Source organism: Phacochoerus africanus, chromosome 1 (assembly GCF_016906955.1).
Source record: "Phacochoerus africanus isolate WHEZ1 chromosome 1, ROS_Pafr_v1, whole genome shotgun sequence".
NCBI classification, from domain to species: Eukaryota; Metazoa; Chordata; class Mammalia; order Artiodactyla; family Suidae; genus Phacochoerus; species Phacochoerus africanus.
In genome coordinates this window covers 224,217,842-224,242,067 of record NC_062544.1, presented here as the reverse complement: position 1 = coordinate 224,242,067, position 24,226 = coordinate 224,217,842, and the positions used below count along the sequence as shown (strand labels likewise).

Below are 24,226 nucleotides of genomic sequence, written 5' to 3'. Positions count from 1 at the left end.
GCCCTTGCTCAGTGGGTTAAGGAGCTGGCGTTGCCATGAGCTGTGGTGTAGGTTGCAGACGTGGCTCGGATCCCGCGTTGCTGTGGCTCTGGCGTAGGCCAGTGGCTACAGCTCCGATTCGACCCCTAGCCTGGGAAACTCCATATGCCGCGGGAGCGGCCCAAGAAATAGAAAAAAGACAAAAAAAAAAAAAAAAAAAGAAAAGAAAAGTTGATCAAGAAAGAGGCTTCAAGGAGAAAATGGTATTTTAGGTAACCTTTGGCAGGTATTTAAGAGTAGGATGGAGAAAAGCAACATCTTCTGCAAAGAATGGCCAGGGGAGCCAGCCTGGAACAAAGAAGAGAAGTGGAGGAAGATTCACCTGAGTAGCAGGGAAGAGGTGTGAGAGAATGCTGAAGAGAGAAGCTATGTAAGGAAGAATCCTGAATGGTCTGAATGAAGACTCACACTCTCATCATCTCACGCTTAGAAACCCACTTTAGATTGTGGAGGAGTGAGAAGAAACACTGACATCTTAGAGAGATTATTTTGGCAATGGGGAACTAGAAGTCAGAAGGAAGATGAAGGAGAGAAACTAGTTAGGAGACTAATAAAGTTGTTAGTGACATGATGAGAAAGGGAAGAACATTATTGATAATATACACACTATTGCTTTCTAATAATGAGGAATGAAGTCCGTCCTCAGAGACTCTACATTAGTGAGAAAGGTAAGCTGTATGAAAGTATGTGGTGGTGGAAATGGGAAAAAAAATGTTAGAATAAAAAAAATGACTGTTTTTTGTAAGGTGGGGTCAGTGAGGGTCTTGACAGGCATGATAGGAGAATGGCTTTATTCTATATGCAAAAGAGAACCATTAAAAGCTTTGAGTAAGTGAATGACAATCAGATCTGTGCTTTAAGAAGATGACTAACTGGCAATGGAGTGGAAGATGGATTGGGACAAGTCAAAGTCAGGAAGACCAGTTATAGTTTCTGAAATAGAACAGGCAAGAGATGATAAAATCAGGCCACAGGGCAATGAGGGCAGAAAGAGAAAAAAAGGTGAAAACTTTTAGAAGAATCTCACAGAAGCACTGATAGAACTTGTCAACTAATTGGATATGGAAGTTGAAGAAACAGGAAAGTCAAAAGATTCTTTTACTTTTGTTGTTGTTCAAAGTCCAGGCTGATAAAATGGAAAGTTGAGTTATCAAGCTAGTTTTGGAGGAAATTTGGAAATTCTACTTTTAGAATTCTGGATTGGTTCCTGAAGTGGTACTCAAATAGCCTGTACCTCCAGATGGACATGCTCAGGAAGTTGTCACGGGAATGACATTCTTCACAAGGAGGGCAGTCTCTTAGTCTATAATAAACTAGGTTCCAAAATCAAAGTTCCTCCCCTGCATATTTTTCCTTGTGTTTTCTCTTTCTTTCACTCATTTACTTTTGTAAGTTAAATATGTAAATAGAACACTGAGCATATGACATATTTTCCAATAATATGAATGTCATTTTGATTTTTAAAAACATGTACACACAGCAGTTAACTGATTCTGTTTCAAGAAATATAATCTGAACTTGTCTCCCTCTGCTGGTTGCACAATGAGCTACCATGGGTCTCTTTAAACCCAAGTAATAGTAGAAAGAAAAATATCCAATAATAATTTCCTATGCACAAGCTTGGGACTTTAGAGTTCACAATGCATAGTGACAGACATAATTTTATATTTTATTTTTACTGTAACCCGTGAGTTACACAGTACAGGTATTATTACCCCACTTGTCAGAAAAACATTTTGAGACTTTAAGCCATTAAGCTCTCATGTGAAATTAGAGAAATTAGAGGAAAATCAGGAAGCACATGTAATCAAAATAATTGCATAATGTTAAAGCTACAAAAGACTCAGAATACCTTCTTGCACAGTTCCATTTTACAGCTGAAATATAGAAACTCAGAATTTACATGGTTATGTAGGACCATTGAGTTTAGTACAGAGAGCACCACTCTCCAAAAGTGCTCTTTCTATTGTACCATGTTGTCTGACTAATAATATCAGGATGTTAATCCTTTACATCAAAGCTGAAACATTTACACAAGTAGATTAGACTAGAAATGCCTACTTCTCTAAGCTAGATACATAACTACTATATCAGAACAATCCACAGCTGTTAAACTTATAAGCAAGTGAGAAACAAAACCAAAACAATGTACATCAGTTGGACAAACAGATAATAAGGCAAAGACCAATCTTCAATTAGCTGTTTGAATAGATTGGTGCTCTGCCCAGTCTGGGGTTCTAGAACCACAGGAAAGGCTTACAATGATTTTGGGGAATGCCAGAGTATTACAGATTGTGGCAGCAGAAGGACTGGAATGGGGTTCTTTACCCACTAAATTCTGGGGGCACTCTTTTCTTCTTCTCTATACTCCTCCTGTAAACAATCTACTACAGCTTTCTGGGTAGTCACCTGATATCCTACTGTCCAAAGTTATCTCCATTCTTAATGGATATTCCCATTCTCTCTTGGCAAAAGGAAAAGCTAATTAAAATAATTTATACTTGTGTATAAGTGACTGGTAAATTCCAACCTCTGAACAGATATTATACAAGGGGAGTTTCCTAAACCCAGGAAATCTCTTATAGTTGAAATATATAGATAAGATATTTTTGAATGGAACAGTACTTTCATAACTTCAGTTTCTTACTGGCAAGATATAAAGGCTTTTGGGTCAACAACTGTGAAAGCACCTTAAGAGATCTAAAATTACAATAAAAAATAATGTACATGATCTTAACCCCTTAAATCATATCTCTCCACAGAGAGAAAAAACTTAGCTTAGACCCTCAACTCAACACATTGTGCCTATTAAAAAAGTTTTATATAGGTAATAGAAATTGGTGAGTAATAGAGAAATAATACTATAGTAAAATTTTATATAATATACACATACTGACATAAACAAATATAGATAGGAATTCCCATTGTGGCTCAGTGGGCTAAGGACCTGATATTGTCTTTGCAAGGATGCAGATTCAACCCCTGGCATTCCTCAATGGGTTAAGGACCCAGCATTGCCACAAGATGCGTTGTAGGTTGCAGATGTGGCTCAAGATCCAGTGCTGCTGTGGCTATGGCATAGGCCTACATCTGCAGAGCTCTGATTCAATCCCTAGCCTTGGAACTTCTATATGCTGAAGGTGCAGCCATTAAAAAATAGATATATATAGACAACATAGACAATTTCTAATATACTTGGTAAATATCCCGATACCCATATCCAACAATTTATCAGATAAAATTGTCACACAACTTTTTTTTTTTTTTGTCTTTTTAGGGCTGCACCTGTGGCATATGGAAGTTCCTAGGCTAGGGGTCTAATTGGAACTGTAGCCACTAGCCTACACCACAGCCACAGAAATGCAGGATCTGAGCCACTTCTGCGACCTACACCACAGCTCATGGCAACGCCAGATCCTTAACCCACTGAACGAGGCCAGGGATGGAACCTGCTGCCTCATGGTTTCTAGTCGGATTTGTTTCTGCTGCTCCACAACGGGAACTCCCAACTTTTTTTTCAATAGCAAAATTAAAATTAGAATTTTTTTATTTCCAGTAGTGTTGTATTTTTCTACTGCAAGAAAGCATGACAGAGTATTGATTTTAGGATAGAATCAGGTTGGTAAGTGTCTACAGATGCCTTTTTTGATGTTTGGAAGCAAAGATAATGAGCTGATACCAGTAATATTCGCTGTTTCGGGAAAAATAGGTTACAGGTAGAGCTTTGATCGAGGAAATACCTAGCTTGGAAATAAGGGCCATGCAGTTTTGATAGGTAGGAGGGTAGAGAAAATGATAAGCAGATGTAAAGATTTGGATTATGATAACCCTAAGTGAACAAGAGGGAATGTGAGCCAACATAGGCAATGAGAGAAGAAAATGTATAAGGAAATAATCAGAAACTTGTAAAGTGATCAATTATCTCTTAAAATAGCTGGTATGATACAATCTAATGCTGCTACTTGTTTTAATGTACATAGCAATTGAGTAAAATTTTCCTTGGGACAAAAATTATCACCTTGCTTTTAAGGAATGATACTATGTAATAATTCACAACTTCTTTGCTTCTCTACCAATTTGGGTTACATTTTTTTTTGGCTTGTAATATTATTAGTAATAGCATTTGCTTACTTAATTAAATAAGAATTTACTGATCTCCTACCATGTAACTGCATCCTCTGAAAGATCTGTGGGAACCATTCAGCATGGTCACCATGATAAGATCCTTCTGTAACAAGAAATTTTCAACCTTGTTGGGAAAACAACAATAAATGGATATGTGAATGACTCAAAAGTGGTATATAATGAAGTCTGAAATTTTCAGAAAAGTGCCATAAATGCAAAGAAGTTCAAATATAAGGAGATCACTTCAACCTTCTATGTTTCAGCCAAGAATACTATGCACTAAGGTCACAAAGAAGCAAAGGGTAAAATTCCTGCTTTCAAAGAGTGAACAGGCTGGAAAGAGTTACAAACAGCTAAGCAATAACAATAAGTAAGAAATGTGCAAGTACTCCTGTGGTACAATGTCTGCATAAAGGAACCCACATAATTCAGACTGGAATGAAGGATTTCTGAAACGATGGTAATTGAGCTGTGTCCTAAAAGAGAAGAAGATTTGGAGATGGGAGCCCTTAAAGATATTTCGGATGTTAACAGCTGGAAATGAGTGTAGGGTTAAGTTCAGGAAGGCCATTAAAGGATAAATGCCAAGTTAGGAGCCAACATTATGGAACAAAGCAATGGGGCAGGGAAGAAAGTGCCTCCAACCAGAGAGGATCCATGCTGGGGAGTAGTAGGAAACTCACTTAGATGAGGAGGGAAGAGCTGGATTATAAAGATCTTGAAAAACAAGAAAGGGGAAATTTAAACTCAATGCATTAGTAAAATAGGAGCGTTTTATCTTGGGGGGCAAGTTTTTGAAGGTGGTATTTGGTGTAGCAGCTGTATAAAATGGAGGGCCCAGTCAGATGTCTCAGTAACTCGAGCTTGAGAGGTTATGATCTTTCCATGAGGGTGGAGAAGGATGAATATAAGAGATATAAAGAAAGAGTCAAAAAGAGTTGTTGAGTAATTGGATATATGAAATAGATGAGAGGTTAGAGATGAGACCTATAAAATCTGCCTGAGTTTCTGGAAATCATGATTGATAGAGATCACGGAGTTGAAAAACCAGAGTGGAATGTGCTGGGGACAAGGGTGGGCGGGGGCACTAAACCCTCCTAATCATCAGGCCTGCCACTTAGCTACTGCTGCTAAAGGGAGTGTTCGCCTTAATGGATTTGGCTGCATCAGCTCAATCAGACTTTCCCAGATGTGCATAATTAAGTAAGGAAACATTCCAAAAGGAAACCATATTATCCTTTTGGTGGTGATGCTCGTGTTTATAATTACTCATAAATAAAACAGTATTAATTATCCTCTAATGTCCACTCTAAAAATGTGATATGCACTTTAGAACAAAAATATATGTAACACCTGGGCCAAAGTGCACCTTATTCACTAAAGCTTGATTGTCTTAAATTTCTATTAATTTTAACCCTATTTTTAACTGGTTAACACTAGATCTCATCTTCAAATTCTTAGAGAGTCTGAAATATGCCAGCATATTCTATCCTCACTGAACTTGATCATTCATCACAACCCTTTGCCCTTGATCTTATATCTTTCTTTATTCTGATCTATTTCTAACTGGGGCCAGGCCATTAAAAAAATCTGTACTTTCAAAATGCATTTCGAATATCAAATAAAGTTATAGAATAGTCTTTCTAATGATAAATAAATAATGAGCTTTATGTTGGGAATGCTAGATTTGTTTAAATATTAAAGAGGAAATTTACAAAAGATAGTTATAAATATGGAGCAGGGCTTTAATAAAGGATCCAGTAGTGAAACTCACATTGGGGTGTGATTAGGACAAAGGTGAGAATTGAAATATGTGTTTATGCATGTGAGAGAAGAAAAGGAAGAGCAGAGTCTAAGAGCTGCATCTTGGGTAAGGTTTGCCATATTGGGGCAAGACCACAAGGAAGAGCAAGGCAAGTTGTTCCTGGAAAACACAGGATCCAGAGGACTCTCTTTTCATCTGTTGAGCATAAAGTGCTTTCACATTCATTTGTCTTCACTAGACACCCCACTGCACTCCAGAGAGCTCTTCAAAAGAAAAATATTACAAATGGCAGGTATTAAGATTATAAACATAAAAATAATAATAGCTACTCAAGAGCTTTAAATAGAAGGAGAGTGCTGCCTGTATCCATTGCTAAGTGGTTTGGATCAATATCAAAGGATAAAGAGAACTCAGGGTAGACAAAGTGTAGGACGTTCCCATATATGCAGCAAGGTGATAAACACCCTGAAGGAGAGGGGTGGTCTCCTCTCCAAATGTTCCTTTCTGTCTGATCCAGAGTTCCATTAGGCCTGCCACTAATTCAACAGATGATTAGAAAGATTCATCAACAGATGAATAGAGAGATGATTGCTACATGTATAATGGGACTTCCATGTTCCCCAGAGAAATTCTAACATCACAGGCCCTAACTTCATCATTAGCAGATGATGGACCTTTGTGAAGGGAATGGCTTAAATACATGTTTGATGTCTTTTCTTGTAAACAACTGAAATGGAATCTATTCCCTAAAATGCCATTTTATAATAGTTACTCCAATGTTCAAATATGGTTTGAGATTCTGATGTTATTCAAGCATTTCAAGAATGAAAAAAATTACCTTTGGTAATCAGCACTAAATTATCATTTTTTTTCAAGAAACATTTTAAATCCAATTTGAAAAGCTGTGGAATATTAAACACCCACACACACATAGAGGCACACATGCAAAAATGTGTCCAACACAAATATATCCCAAACTGGACAGCTGGTGACTTAACCAGTTAGATTTTTGTCTAGTAATTCATTATTAATTCCTCTAAAACCTAACTATATGATTGCCACAATTTAAGTTTAAGGTCTGCATCTCAGTTGTGCTCAGTTGCCTCCAGATGGGGCAAATGAGGTACCAGAGAACGAAAGATCAATACCTTGAGATCCAAGTCTTAGAAAGATATTTACAGAAGGAAGGATGATATGTCTGGTGCTATCTTTGGTATTATACATGGCTTCTGAGCTCAAGTTTTCATATTTGACAAATGCAAATCCTACAGATATTCAGATATGAGCATGAGATCTGGTACATCCTCACTGTATTTCTAGCCATTCAATTCTTTCTGTCACCTGGAACTTGGGGCTGTGTACAACACTGATTCTTTATCATCTCCACTTGCCTAGGCAGAGCCAGACAAGAGTGTTATAATGTACTAAGTGTCAACTTCCCAACTCTTAGCAGTGCCTTTTCTTACCTGAATTTTGAGGAAAAAAGACCTTAATTTTAAAAGAAAAATGTCAAATATATAGTCTAAGATTTCTGCATTATCAAATAGTAAAGCAATTCAAAACAAAGATATCTAATTTTCAATTTTTTCCTATTGATGAGAATCTAAAATGTTTTATTTTAATATGAAACTAAAGTAGGCTAGCTTAGATCATTTCTTACAAACTATTCTTATATCCCCTAAATCATGAATTTAGATCAAATAAGTTTAGTTATACCTCCCTTTTTTTCCCTACTGGATGGGGGCAATAACCAGCATGAAATCTAGCCCTTTCATTTTACAAATGGAATAACTTAGATCCAGATACTTTAAATGTCTTGCTCAGGTCATACAATAGATCCTAGCAGAGCTTGGATGAGAACACATTTCGTCTTATTCTCGATTCAAAACTCTGAAATATGCTGAAAGTCAAGCAAAGGTGAACATATATGAATGTGTGTATAAGGATATATATGTAAGTATGTGTTCTTTTGTTTAGTCTGTTTCCTTGGGTAGAATATCCCTGTCCACTTGCCCCACTCCCTGCCTCCAACTTTTCTTTATGCAGTAAACTCTTACTTCTTAATCAAGACCCAGTTCAAACAATATCTCTTCTTGCCTTTATGTTCCATCTCAGGCAGTGTCTATTATTTTATCCTCCTGGAAAGCATCTGAATCATTTGTGTAGCGCAACTGTCAAACACACCAGAGTTCTTTGTAGGTACTACTGTTGACTTCATTGGAGTAGATTATGAACTACTATCACTGTATCATGAACTCCTTAAGTGAACGCCTTAAGTCCACCGTGCCTTGGAATGCATGGTGCCTAGAGCAGTGCTTGATGATAGTTAAGTGCTCCAGAGAGGAGTGTAGAAATGGCTCAATTTAATTTAGAATAATTGAGCAAAAACCTTAGTCTTCAGATTAATTAACTAAGAATTACACTGTTACTGTAGGCATCATATTGCACTTCATTTTACTCAAATATAAAGACTTAACTTCAATAAATATTTTGTAGAACCTTGGGAGTAGTCCATGAATTTTTTTTCAGAAGTAATGCCCACAAATTTGATAACCTAAATGAAATGGATCACGTTCTTGAAAAACAGAAACAAACTGGCAATTATATTTCCCTTAAGTCTTATCCTGAAGAAACTGCTCATGTAACTTCTCATAACCTATTGAAACCTTCTGTGTGAAGACATTTCACATACATTTATAGCTTTTCTGTTAAAGCTATCAGAGATAACCTGAAATTCAGGCCTCATCTTAAGTGGGTGACGCTTCAGTTAATGATCTGTTCACTAGCCTGGAGAGTTGCTACTGGGGAATATCTAAACTATCATATCTATTTTAAAACTGTAAATGGATTATTTGGAGAAGGCTACACTTTTGGAATATGTGAATGAGACCTTTGAGGACAAGAGAAAGAAAAGCCAGCCAATCAGTGACTGATTCTGGAAGTTCATTCATTTTAAACTATATGTCCACACCTCTCCAAGGTGAAATATGCCAGATTTTGATCATGGGAAATTAGGGGATCACTCGCAGTTTGCCCTGTTTTAACATATAATTTCATCTCTGTCTTAGTCTTTTGTCTGTTTCTACATTCTCTCCCACCCACCCCATTCTTCTGACTCATATTCAGTTTAGTTTTTATTCCTAAAATGTCCCTTCTTTGTACTTCTTATTGTTTTAGGACTATCTCATTTTTTTCCCATTATCTACCCCCTTTGCCACATATCTCACACTAGACTATAAAAAAAGGGAGCTGAATGTTTTAAAATTATCTGATATATGTACTGAAAACATTGTTTTTGCCGTTGTTGTTCTTAATTTTGCATTTAGCTTTCAGTTCCCAAGCTCTTATTCAGGAGTGTTTGAAGATGAAAACAGTAAACTAACCCTAAATATGTACTTTTCATAAAAGGAACAAAAAAGAGTCAGATACTATGCTAAGTGCTGGGGGTGGGGGGATTTTTAAAAAGACAAAGTCCTTGTCCTCAAGAACATTATGCTGTAGTCAGTAAGGCAGACATACACACAAATTGCTTTTTGCTTATGTGTGATCTTAGATTGAATTTCCAATTTTTGTTCCATAAGTCATTGGCTCGTGGAAATTCAAGGATTCCCATTCTGCATTTTGAAATATTAAGTGAGACTAAGAATGGAATATTAAATAGGAATACTAAATTGGGAACATAAGGTAATCCTTCTAGACCTTTATTAAAATTGGCATAGACTTTGAAGACTTGAGGCTTTAGTGAGAAGGAGGAGATTTGGAGAGGTTCTCAGAGTCCCCAAAATGATTAAAGTGGTTAGAAAAATTAGCAGATGTCCATCAGTTTGGAGCCAAGCAGATATTTTTGCTGAATTAAGTCAGAATCTGCTAAAAGGCCTTAGGAAAATAAATCCATAAAGTTAATGTTTTTAAACCATGAAAGTCACCACAGCTTCATTTTATTTACACTGCTGTAATCAGCCCCAGGCAGCTCAATCCTCTTCTAAATCCCCTTCTAGAATGTCAGACTTGCCTCATTCCTAACATCATCTCGGCAGAGGAAGGATGTGAGCATGGTTTGTACTTCCATTCCTTCATCCTCTAGACTCAGTGGTCCAGCCATAAGTTCTGTCCTTCCATAAAAAGTCTTCTCTCCTCTCCCTGCTTTATACTCTCAGCAGTATTCTTGACAGCCAGCCAATCCTAAAATTCCCAGCAAATCAAGGGCAGTGCCCAATTAATCAGCAAGCAACTAGATGCTCTGAGACTTCTGCAAGACAGAGATTTCTCACAATATTGTGTGTTTGAGCATATGTATGTGTGTATATATAATACACTAATAGTACTATATTATATGTCATATATAATACATACATATGTGTGTGTATATGCATGTATGTATATATGTATGTATACAGGTGCCATATACTTTGCCAGATGCTGGAGATATAAGGAAGACTTAGATATACTCCTATACTCATAGATTATTTATTTTTTTATTTTTTGTTTTTAAATGATTTTTATTTTTTCCATTATAGTTGGCTTACAGTGTTCTGTCAATTTTCTACTGTACAGCAAAGTGACCCAATGACACATACATATATACATTCTTTTTCTCATGTTATCCTCCATTGTGCTCCACCATAAGTGACTAGATATAGTTCCCAGTGCTATACAGCAGAATCTCATTGTTTATCCATGCCTACACTCATAGTTTAGTAGAATAGGAAATATCATTCAAACCAACACATTAACATACTGGAAATCTGAGATGCTGGAATAGACATTTGTAGGAGGAAGAGTGAAGACACAAAGGTGGGACTCATTAATTGTTCTCAAGGCTTCTGAACAGGGAAGATAATTTTAAGAAAAGCTTTATGGTTAAGGGGATGCTGGAGCTAATTTTTTTTTTAATTAAGAAAAGGAAGGAGTGGAAGGAAGGCCTACCATTGGTCTACCCAAATGGTACCACAGGCTGTTCAGTATATCTAGAAGGAGGCTATTTGTAGGAAACCTACAGAGATACACAGGAGTCAATCACAGAAGGCTTGCACTGACTCTAACAAGCAAGCAACCAACCAGCAACAGTCATATTAGGGGACCACATATACAATCTTATGGGCCACAATTCTTCTGCACAGACTTATCACACACACTCCACACATACTACTCACCTATTTTCTTTCTAGATTAGTGAGGTACAACATCACTTATGCATCCACATTAAACATTCATTTTAGGGTCTGGCTCAGTTCTGGTCTGGCTCAGAGCTTAAATAGTAGAAAGTAGAATGGAAATGCTTCCTTCTATTTTCTCCTCAAATCTCTAAGCCTAGTTTTCTATTCTCTTCTTGTACAACACCTCTTCATACCACACATATGTATGAACGCCCACACACATGCATGTACACACACACACACACACATACAAAGAGATTTAGGAAAGTCAAAGGGAGAAGAGAAAAGGGTGAGCACAGAAAAAAAAAAAAAAAAGGGAAGTAACTAGATGTGAGGCCTTAAACTCCTTAGTCAGGAAGGAGTTGAAAAAATTAGAATGCCAGTTCTTCTTACTCATCATTTGCTCCTTTAGATATTAGCCATAAAATAAGCTGACTCTTCAAGATCATCAGGCATACCAAGTGAAATTTCAGCCAAATGTCTGATTTACAACCCTTAGTGAGGGCTTTTGATCTGGAAACCAACAGAAGTGGGTGCTATATAAACTTGAAACATTTGTATTAATAGACTTTTAAAATTCAGAATATATAAAATTCCTTTCAATATAAAAACTGTTTTAACATCAAATTTACGGGCTTCTTACTGTATCAACAATATACAGATGAGAGCTGTCAGGAGACTATCATATAAATGTGTTTTTCCACTCAAAGCTGCATTTATCCATTTCTTCTCTCAAATCTGTAGCCCATCTGACAGTGCATTTACAGACCACTGGGGTAATTCAAACTTGGAAATTGAAATTTCAGCCTTAAATAAAAAGTGAAATGTTCAGGATCTTCCAAAAAACTTTAAAACCACAAATAATAGCACTCCTATTCTGAAACTCAAAAAAGAATTTGTGAATTTTTTTTAAATAAAAGCACTGTTGATTAGCATTTCGCAAAAATCTTTGGTAGAGAATGATGACTTCATTGGAAAGGCAGGGGTCTCCCTCCCTCCCTAGCCCCTAAGCTTCCTTTACTTGGTATTGCAAAAAATTGAATGAGCAGGGTCAGAGGTCTGCCAAGATCCCCCCCATTAGGAGTGGGCCACTGCATTCAATATTTCACTATATAACCTTCACTGAATTATTGGGGAAAATACATAGAATGGAACAAAGTAGTCTGAGTGAATAAGAACTAGCAGAAATAAAATCCATAACAACCTTTCGCTGAGATGTGTTGGGGTGCTTTGTCCCTCTGGGTTGCACACTTGATCAGACTGCATTGGATTTCAAGGAATAATTTCAAGTTCAGTCTTCTGACCCAAGTTATTTTCATACAGTATTATCACATTTCCTCTTCCTACTCAACTGTTTCTTAGAATAGTATTGATTTGGGGGACATTACTTCCCCATGAACTCATCTTTCTTTTTTATGGTGAATGCTGTTTCTAGATGTTTGTTTTTAATCCAGTCAATCAATAATAAGCTTAGTCAACAATCGGCTACCTTTTCCATCAGACTTGATTTTTAACATCCATTTTAATTCCCTTCTCAAGGGAATTCAAACTTCTCTAAGAGTGTTTGAACCTCAAAAGCAAAAATGATACTATTAGAAAGACCATTAGATGCTATCCAGTTCCCTGGTTTTCAAACAAGGATCGTCTATATTATTGGATTTTAAAACAGGTGACCCAAGGCCACAGTGTGGAGTGGGAGTAAAGAGAATGCCAAGAAAGATTTCAACAAAAGAAACAAGACTAGAAGCTGCCTTTATACACAGGTTTCACATTCAATTTCATTTGATAAAAGGTATTTTTGTTAGGGGATAGAGATTCAGTAGTTTGTTTCGGATCACTCAGTTAGTGACAGAGCCAGAGTTAGAACCAGGTCTCCAGAACTTTCATCTATATAAGAATCTTTTTTGCCACTCTATGTCCCAATCTTCTAATTCCTCTCCATCCTGTTGGCATCTACTTAATCTCTTTTTCAAATTAGCCCATCTCCCTGTCTTCTTTCAGGACTTTACAATTGTGTCTAGAGTAGTCTTAGTTTCTCTGTTTATTTTATTTGATTTTGTTTTCTCATCAATTCGGAAGGTAGCCGTCCACTGCCAAAAAAAAAAGAGGCCATAAATATCACTAGTAATATTATCATCTGCCATAGTGACAATATTTAGAGACATTAAGCTTTCATAGATTTACACATTAATTACATTGGTGTAAACTTGTGTATCCTTATGAAGTACACAAAAGGAGTACAAAAATTAAGAGCCAAAAATGAAAACCAATGTGCCCAATGGCTCAGAGCTATGCAGAAGCATAAGCAGGACTGAGGTTCTGATTCACATTCTCAACTCTTTCTACTTGACCACTCCAATAGAAGAGAAGGATTGGGAAGTGGGTATTAAATCCCATGTGCATGGGAGATTAGTCTGCTGTCCCTTGACATTTAAAATGACTTGGTTTCTTATTAAGTCAGTCATGCATGAGCTTACAAATTACTCCTTCACCTTGTGAACTTCACCACCAACCTGCTGAAGCAAGACCAAAGGGCCGTAAGTTCCTTCATAAACTTTTCTCTACAATCCACATGGTTGATCACCCTTTCATCTAGGCATTTTGGCAGCCTTTAAATTTTGACAAGGTTTTCACCACAACTGATCCCCTCCAGACCTTTCATCAATCCTACATTTTCTAGTCCATTGGGTCTTTATTCACATAGTCACTCTTCTCATGAAATCATTTTGGGGACAACCCTATGTAATATGCTACCCAAGCCTTTGACCTTAATTTTTCCCCTTTGTAAAGATTTGAATTCCTAAGTATTCAAACTAGTAAGCATAGGAAACAAGAAGAAGAACTGGTAAGAGCCAAATAAAGCAGATACTCTACATAAAAAATAACAATTTTGAGTTTAAACTCAAAATGGATTAAAGACCTAAATGTAAGACTAGATACTATAAAACTTTTAGAGGAAAACACAGGCCAAACACTCTCCAATATAAACTGCAGCAACATCTTCTCAGATTCACCTACTAGAGTAATGACAATAAAAATAAAAATGAACAAACAGGATCTAATTAAACTTAAAAGTTTTGCACAGCAAAGGAAATTATAAACAAAACAAAAAGACAATGTGCAGAATGGGAAATTTGCAAATGAAGCAACTGACAAGGGATTAATCTCCCAAAATATACAAATACCTCCTGCAGCTCAATATCAAACAAACAACCCAATAAAAAAAGGGCAGAAGATCTAAGTAGACATTTCTCCAAAGACATACGGATGGTCAAAAAACACATGAAAATATGCTCAACACCACTAATTATTGGGGAAATGCAAATCAAAACTACTATGAGGTACCATCTTATGCCAGCCAGAAAGGCCATCATCAAAAAGTCTACAAATAATAAATACTTGAGAGGGTGAGCAGAAAAGGGAATCCTCTTACACTGTTGGTGGGAATGTACACTGGTGCAACCACTACAGAAAACAGTATGGAGGTTCCTCAAAAAACTAAAAATAGAACTACCATATGATCCAGAAATCCTACTCCTGGGCATCTATCCAGAGAAAACCATAATTTGAAAAGATACATGCACCCCAAAGTTCACTACAGCACTAATTACAACAGCAATATTTACAAGACATAGAAGCAACCTAAATTTTCATCAAGAGAAGAATGGATAAAGAAGATGGATATATATACAATGGAATATTATTCAGCCATAAGAAATGAAATAATGTCATTTGCAGCAACCTGGATGGACCTAGAAACTATCACACCAAGTGAAGTCAGTCATACAGTGAAAGACATACATCATATGATATCATATGTGGAATGTAAAAAAAAAAAAGGATACAAATGAACTTTTTTTGCAGAAGAGAAACAGACTCACAGACTTTGAAAAACTTATGGTTACCAAATGCAAAGGGGACAGGTTGTGCGGGAGGGATGGTTTGGGAGTTTGGGATTGGCATATGTACAATGTGGTATATGGAATGATTGGCCAAACGGGGACCTGTTGTATAGTACAGAGAACTCTATCTGGTATTGTGTGATAATCTATGTGGGGAAAGAATCTGAGAGAAAATGGATATGATAATGGTTTAACCATTGATAATGGTTGTGATAATGGTTTGTCACAACCTTTTAAATGAACTATACCTCAATAAAACTTATTTAAAAAGTAATCAAAAGCAAAAGCAATAAAAGTGAAAATAAACAAGTGAGACTACATCAAACTAAAAATGCTTCCACACAGCAAAGGAAACTATCAACAAAATGAAAAAATAACTTACAGAATCACAGAAAATATTTGCAAATCATATATCTGATAAGAGGTTAATATCCAAAATACATAAAGAACACATAAAACTTAACAGCAAAAAAAAAAAAAATCCAATTGAGAATGGACAAAAGATCTGAACAGACATTTTTCCAAAGAAGGCATATATATATATGGCCAACAGATACATGAAAAGATGCTCTACATAATTAATCATTAGTTAAATGCAAATCAAAGCCACAAAAAGTAACCACCTCACACTTGTTAGAATGGATGTTGTCAAGAAGACTAGGAATAACAAGTGTTGGTAACCCTTGTGTAATGTTGATGGGAATATAAATTCGTGTAGTTGCTATGTAAAAGAGTATGGAAGCATCTTGAAAAAAATTAAAAATAGACTATGATATGACCCAGAAATTCCAAGTTTGAGTATTTATCTAAGAAAATGAAAACACAAATTTAAAAAAAGATATATGCACTCTCATGTTCATTTCAGCATTACTTAAAATAGCCAAGATATGGAAACAACCTAAGTGTCCATCATTGCATCAATGAATGAACAAAAAAACTGTGGTACTTATTACAATAGAATGTTATTCATCCATAAAAAAGAATGAAAATTTGTCACTTGCAACAATACATATGAAACTCGTCAATAAGCTAAGTGAAATTAGGCAGAGAAAGACAAATACTGTAGGATCTCTCTTATATAAGGAATCTTATCTCCAAACTTATAGGGAAGAGACTGGCGGTTGCCAGAGGTGGGAGAGTGTGGGAGAAATGAGTGAACGGTTTTTGATTTAGTTTAAATGAGCTGAATTTTTAAAAAAAAAAAAAAACTACTGGAAAATTAAAGATGAATGCACCGAAAATGGTAGAAAATACCTTTTTCAAAATAAAAGTCTTTGATGTTATACTTCTTAAAAAAAAAAACAATGGCAGGAGAAGGCAAATTCCCTAGTACTGACTTATGCATAATTAAAAGGTAACATGTGCATATATCCAATTAGATAACAAAACATTCAGATGTATTAAATTTCATGCAGTCTCTGAACCCCTACCCCTTCCACAATATAAATGTATGCAGAGATCAGAAAATATCACAAGGTAGAGGGGGTAATATATCCCCACTAATGCTATAATTTTCATCAAAATCTAAAGATTTACAAAGAGTACATTATTTCCTCTATCCTCCTGTCAAGGCAAAGCACTTAAATGGTAGTGATTCTAATAAATCCTCATCTAAAGCTCATGCTCTTGGCCCTACAACAGGCAGCAGATGTCAATTTGAACACCTGCTGAAGGGTGAGGAACTTCTTGAAGGTATCAACAATTCAACTTTCAATTGAAAACTAGCATCTTTTAGAAGTCATGGTAAAAGGTATTTCCGGTCCAGTCATAGCAAAATGATTCCAATCATATATCTCTATTGCTTGATTTGGTCATTGTTCATGAATGTCCTGTAATCATCAGCTTCTTTGAGCTATCATAGCATACCTGATACCAATTGTTGTATATATCTAGTTTGGGAAACCAGTTACAGGCAGAAGGTGGTTTTTTCTCTCTACTATAAAAAGTTTGGGGTCATGGGTGGTTACCCTCTCACTTTGCTTTTAAATGAAGAGAGAAAATGGCTTTCCAGTTTGCTGGGAGCAGAAATATGTTCTTTTTCATCTGAAACCATCCCTTGCACCTCACTTAATATCACTTAGCATCCTATAAGGAGTTTATCACTCATCTACTTGTAACAGCAAGCTGAATGTATTAGGAAAACATCTTCAGACTGGTGGAGCCTAGAAGCCCAGGAAGCTTTGGGGAGCAAAATGTGACAGCAGGTGGCCTGGGTAGACCAGCTGTATAGCTGTACAAGGAAGTGCAACTTAACAAGTTGGAGCAGTTTGTTCCTTTAGTTCATGATGAGTTGGACAAACTTTAGACACTCTGGGCTGAGATGGGGGAAGCAGACATTTCATAATGCCTTCTTCACATGATTTTAGTTTGTACTTGGACAGAACAGTTTCACATGAAGGAGTGAAACTATCAGTCCCAGGAGACACTGGACCATTGACCCAGAGTCCACATGTCAGTAGCCTCCTTCTCTTTTGGGACTGGTCAGTTAACCATGGTAACTGGCAGCCAAGGCTTATTAGTGCTTGTTAGTGTTTAGAAGATGATTTATAAGCATATAAATAATTGGCAGCTCATTAACAGGTGGGGCTCCTGAACTCAGCTGCCTTCCACAATTATCTATGGGATTAGAGGGTTGTATTCCTGTCCTCTGCAGCTGCCTGCCTACCTGGCTCAGAGAATATCAGCCTTGAAAACAAGGCAAAGAGTAAACTACCCATCAGTGGGGCAGGTGGACCAGACTGTGTGACCAACAGTGGTTGCTGACCTAGCAGGGTGCATAGGAACAGATGGGAGGAGTACAGGTTGCCCACTTTCAATTTTCCCTTCAGAACATGTTCATACTCTATCCTGAAAAGAAACTTTGTTTCTTGACAAATTCATTAGGAATGGAGAAAGACATACATATAAGTTCTTTATGTTGGAAGAGGCTCTTAGCTAAAAATACCTACCTGAACTAGCAGTCATGGATCTTGACAGTGCATCAGAACAGATAATATTGCACTATCTTCAGCTTGTGTGTCTTTGTGAGTGTGTGCATGTGTGAGTGAGAGAGAGAGAAATGGAGGGAGAGATGGTGGTAGAGAAGAATGAGGCTGAGAGATAAATACTGCAGTTCAGTATTCCCAATAGTACTACGCATGATAACCTTGCAGCTGATCATATTTTTAATAACTGTAAAGACCCAGGACAGCCTGAGAAGACCTAAGAAAAAAAGAGCTATGAACGTCAGGAATTGCAAGAGTTTGTGGATCACAGCCACAGTTTTTCCAGACTGCAATTCTGACAGGCTAGACCTGACTTAGATAACTCTAACGTTTGGGGCTTTTGTTTTTGTTTTTAATTTTTAAGTACTTCTTTCAATTTGTAATTTTTTTTGCACTTTTGGGGTCCTGAATGATTAAGACAATATTGTATTAGATAGTACAATGTACTCATCTTTTTAAGAAATTATTGATGATGATGATGATTGTTATTTTGACTTGAAATAGAAGAAAGGAGAGGGAAAGAGAGAAGATAACTGCCACAATGTTAATAAGAAATAGATTCTGGAGAGAGAGAGACTTAAGAGAAACTAAGATGGAAAAACTAGAGGCAAAAACAATGCTCCATTTGGTTTCTGCAGCTTCTTTCATTTACAGAGCATCTCAGGAGCTAGAACTTGGCATGGTCAGACAGTACTGCCTGAGGGATGGCATAAGGAAAGGTAAGAGTATCAGCTATGCATTGCTCTCTAGAGCATTTCATCAACTCCAGGAGGTATACAGACCAGCAATGATGATATATATCTCAAAGCCAGAGGGGCTGTTTAACCCTTCAATTATTTTAATTTCTATAACAACATATTTTCTCCCCCACTCAACTAAGTACCTAATTCCACTGATGAAGCATTTAACTCACCAGCAACTAGAAAGCATTATTCAGATTGATTAAAGACTATTTACGGAAACAACTTTTGTTTAAATAATTGATAGTGGTTTTTAATACTATCCTCTACAAAGTGGGGGGTGGGTAATTACCTTGATCTTCTCTCCATCTTGCTGAGGTTTCTTTTTAAACATCCTATGCTTTCTGAACAAAAGTCCTATTCAAAATAAAAAATAACAAGCACTTGTATAATTTTCACTGTTTCAGGCATCATCCTCAGTACTTTACATATAATAACCATTTAATCCTCTGAAAATTTTATAATCTAGGCATCATTATTATACTCTTTTCACATCTGAGAAAACAGAGAAGTTAAAAAAAAAAAAAACTTGCTCAAGAATATAACAAGGAGCAAATTAGAAACAGACCGGGAATTTGAAAACTTAACACATGAGACTGGTCTCCTGCTTCCCTTCATTCCATCAACAAATGTACTGAGTGATGGTTCCACCTCCAATTATGAAGCAGGAAGTTATAAAAGCATTTAACTCTCACCATAACAAACAAAACCAACCAACTGAGGTACAAAATTTGTTTTACTGAACCCTCAGAAAGTGGCATTTCAAAGAATCTCTAAATAAACTGAACTCCGGTGATAAACACTTCATAGGAGAGAAAACATACAAAGCTGCTCTATTCCCTGGCTGACTAGCAGGAAAAAAATTTTCCCCATAAATAGGAAATTAGCAGAATCTTTAGCAAAATGTTAAGGCTTGGGTGTGGGCTGCCAGGATAGATTTGAAGGATTTCAACTCAGGATTTCAGCTTCTAGGAGCTGGGAGACAAACAAATGTTCCGGGAGAGCCTGTTCTGAGGAATCCTTGGAGGAAAGATCTTCCTGAGCACAGCAGGACTGAAGAAGAACAAAGAAAACCCCCCAGAAACACAAAGAGTTGGAAGCCAAGCTGCAAGAACTAGGAAATCTTCATGTTTTAAATCTAGTAGTTGGGCAGAGAAGGATAGAGGTCTATGGATCAAACTAGTGCTCAAATCCTAAGCCTATCAGAGATAAATTCTAATTCCACTTTCAAAACATGAAAAACCGGAGTTCCCAGTGTGGATCAGTGGTTAACAAACCAGACTAGTGGAGTTTCCATCATGGCTCAGTGGTTAGCAAACCTGAGTAGTATCCATCAGGCCTTGGGTTCAATCCCTGGCCTTGCTCAGTGGGTTGGCATTGCCATAACCTGTGGTGTAGGTTGCAGACACGGCTCAGATCCTGTGTTGCTGTGGCTGTGTAGACTAGCAGCTACAGCTTTGTTTCCACCCCTGGCCTGGGAACCTCCATATGCCCCAGGTGCAGCCTTAAAAAGACAAAAAAGAAAAGCCTGTGGTCAAACTAAAGTTGAAACAAAGTTCAAACATATCTCAGAGATCAAATTTCTTGAGCGCTCCACTCTTGATTTTTTTTCTAGAAATAAATATTTACATCCACTTCTACTGATTTTATACAACATGTTTTTAATGACATAAAATTTATGACAAAGAAGCAAGAAAATGTAGGTCACGGTCATGGGGGAATATATGAAGAAGGCAGACCCAGAGATGGTCCAGACGTGGAATTATCAGTCAGAGATTTAAAAAAATAAAATAATTAAAAATTAAAAATCTATAGATCTAGTAGAAAAAGTAGGCAACATTAATGAAGAGCTGGGGAATTTTAGTAGAGCTATGAATACTATATTAAACAAAAATCTATTGAAAGTTTCAGAAAAAAATCAATATCATAAATGAAGAGTTCATTAGATGGATTTAATAGCAGACTGGAATCAAAAAAGAAAATAAGTATCCTTGAAGACAGATCAACAGCACACCTGTTGCTACTTGCATGCTCCTTAAGTAAAGGCTTCCTACCTCTTTTGTGAAACAGCAGCTGAGAAGAATTCAGCACTTGTCAAAGAAAAGCCCAAGGAAGGAGTTAAGGCTGAGAACAATAATCAAACTAATCTGAAGATGGCAGGGATGGTTCTGTGGTGCAATTTAAGATTAAGAGACATACAGCACTTAGTAAACTAATGAAAGCCTACTGTGAATGACAAGAGTTTGTCAAGGAGGAAAATCTGATTCCAAACTGATAGTCAGCCAATCAATGAAACAGACACACCAGCAGAGTCGGAAATAAAAGATGAAGATGCAATCGATGTATTCTGACAGCAGATAGGAAGTATTTACTAAGAGGAGAACCTGCTACTTCACTCTGGAACTTGTTCCTCCAGACCATGAAGTCATTCTCAATTAGAAAACCCAGTTTGGTCCTATTACATCCTCACTAATGCAGTACAGTTTTCTCTATTCTTTCATTTTCCTCTTCCCTAGTTCTTTACTGTACATAAAGTTACTGGTGTACATACTTGAGAATACTGCATTTAAAAAAAAAAAACCTAAATGGCATACTTTGTTCAATATCAAATGTGGATAGGATGGGGGAAAATACCAATTCTGTGAAAATACTTCCCTTTCTCCACCAGTGGCATGTTTATTCAGCTCTTATCTTTATATTCCAGTAGGTTATTCTGCACTCGCTGTGTAATTAAAAATACAACAAAAATCTTTGCATGCTTTGTTCAACTGGAGAATATTAATGTTTTTCATTTATCACTGTAAAACTAAGGACAATATTATACCTTTTTTTGCATGTAGAGGACTCTGCCTTTAAAAAGGGATAAATTAAAAGAAATGAATCAAAATTTTCCCAAGTCAAGCATCTCGTTGTTTAAATAAGCTTCTTATTTAAATTGAAAAAAGTGTCAATAGAAGGCATCTAAACTGAAGCAAAAATAATGGACAAAAAAATACAAAAGAATTTGAGATCTGTGGGACAATATCAAACCAACCATCAGTGTAAAAGAGAAAACAGAAAATAGAGTAGAAAAATATTTAAAGAAACATGGCAGAGAATGAATCAAATGATTGAAAGACATTAACACACATATCCAAGATACTCAGTGTACCCCAGGCAGATTACTATAAAGCAAAATACACACAAGGTCTTGATAGTCAAATTATGGAAAACAAAATATAAAGAAAATAATTCAAAAGCAGTCAGTAACAATAGATACACTACCTAGAATGGAAGAACTATATTATGATGGCTGATTTCCTATTAAAATAAATTTAACAATAAATTATTGTGCAAAGCACTAACAAAAAGTGCTTAAAAATCAACCTAAGAGTATAATACATAGATCTATCTATCATCTCTCCTTTAAAAAAAAAAGAGGGTAAATAAAGTCATTTCAAAGAACAAAAGTTTAGGAAATATGCCTCTGACAACACTGTACTATATAGGACATGTTACAAGTAGTTGTTCAGGCTGAAGAGAAATGATACCTTATGGAACCCCAGATCTGCAGGATGAATGACAGGCAAGGAAGAAAGTAAGTATCTGGGAAAATATAAAGCAATTCTCAATCTACATCTACATTTATATCCATATGTATCTTTAAAAGACTATAGAGCATTTAAAAGAAAAGTAATAGCAATGTGTTGAATGTATCAAGGGTTTTTAGCAAATGTAGAACTAAAATGTAAGAAACAAAGTGCTAGAGGGCAAGAAGGCAAAAAAAAATATATGCTGTTTGTGATGTAGCATATTATTTGAAGGTAGGCTGTAATGAATCTAAGATTCATATTATAATCTTTAAATATATACTGTCCAATAGGGTAGTTGATAGCTACACGTCAGTATTTAAATTTAGGTAGAACATAATCTAAATTAAATTAAATTAAAAACTCAATTCTTAAATTATACTTGCCACATTACAAGTGTTAAAGAGCTTCATATGTCTAGTGTTTACCATACTGAGTTGAACATATAGAATTATTTCCATTATTGAAGAAAGATATTTGAGATGACACTGCTCTAGACAAATCACTAAAATATAACACAAACACCTATGTCTAGATATTTAAAACAAGAGAAAAAATTGGAAACTAAAAATTGTGATTTACCTCAAAGAAGGCAGAAAAGAAAAACGAGGAAATAAATAACACATGGGGTAAATAAAAGCCAAAATTAAGTCAGGAGATTTAAACTGAACTATATTAATCATTATATCAAATGTTAATGATATAACAACCCCATTATAAAATTGTATAAAGAAAACAAAGACACAATTCTATAGATTTTGTGTAAGGTCAGTGAAGTTGGAAGTAAATGTGTAAAAATTTATACCATTTAAACAGTGAGATTAAGAAATCTTATTTTTCAGATTAAGATTTGTGTTAAATATACCATTTAAACACTAAGACTGAGAAAACTGTGCAGCTGTCTTAATATCAGATTAAGTTGGCTTCACGGGAAAGATTATTACTAGAGAAACAGAGGAACATTTCACAATTATAAAAGAGCTGATTAATCAGGAAGTCATAACAATTCTAAATGTGTATGCAACAAAAAATAGTACTTCAGAATACGTGAAACAAAACCTGATTAAATGTAAAAGTAGATAAACCCATATGCGTAATCAGATTTCACATAACCATTATCCAATAACTGTCTATACATAATTCTACCCCAAGAGCTATACACAGTCTTTACATGTACACATTAATCATTCACCAAAATAGACTGTATACTGGGCCATAAAAAGGTCTCAAAATATTAAAGAATAAAATCATAATTTTAATTATATTGTCTGAATGTAATAATTCTCCAGAGAACATTTTCTGGACACAATGTTATCAAATTAGGAATTAATTTTTAAAAAGCTATATAGAAAATCCCAAAATATCTGGGATTTAAAAAGCCATTTCTAAATAACCCATGGATCAAAAAAGGAATTGCAAGAAAAATTAGAAAATATATTACAAAATGAATTATAATAAAGACACAATATATCAAAATCTGTGTGATTCAGCTAAAAGCTGCACTAGAGGAACACTTACAGTTGAAAATACAAATGATTTAAAATAAATGATCAAGGAGTTCCCACTGTGGTGCAGTGGGTTAGGAATCCGACTACAGCGGTTTGCGTCACTGCAGAGATGTGGGTTCAATCCCCGGCCTAGCGCAGTGGGTTAAAGGAGAATTTCCATATGCCTTGGGTGTGGCTAGAAAATAAATAAATAAAGTAAAATAAAATAAAATAAATGATCAAAACTCCTACTTTAGAAGATAAACAAAATAAATTAAGCCCAAGTAAATAGTAGAAAAGAAATAATGAAGGCAAAGGCAAGAATCAATATAAAACAAAAAGCAGATAATAAAAATGTCAAAGTTGGAATCATTAAAAAGACTAATAAACTTGACAAATTTCCAGAAAATAAGAACAAAAAGGAGACTTCATTATAGATTCTACAGAAAGTAAAAGGAT

The 24,226-nt window shown here is 35.8% G+C and overlaps 1 pseudogene; it reads left to right on the top strand.

Annotated features, from left to right (window-relative positions):
* Positions 1 to 661: 661 nt before the first annotated feature.
* LOC125111073 (small ubiquitin-related modifier 2-like) lies at positions 662 to 21,086 on the top strand (annotated as a pseudogene).
* The last annotated feature ends 3,140 nt before the right edge of the window (positions 21,087 to 24,226 follow it).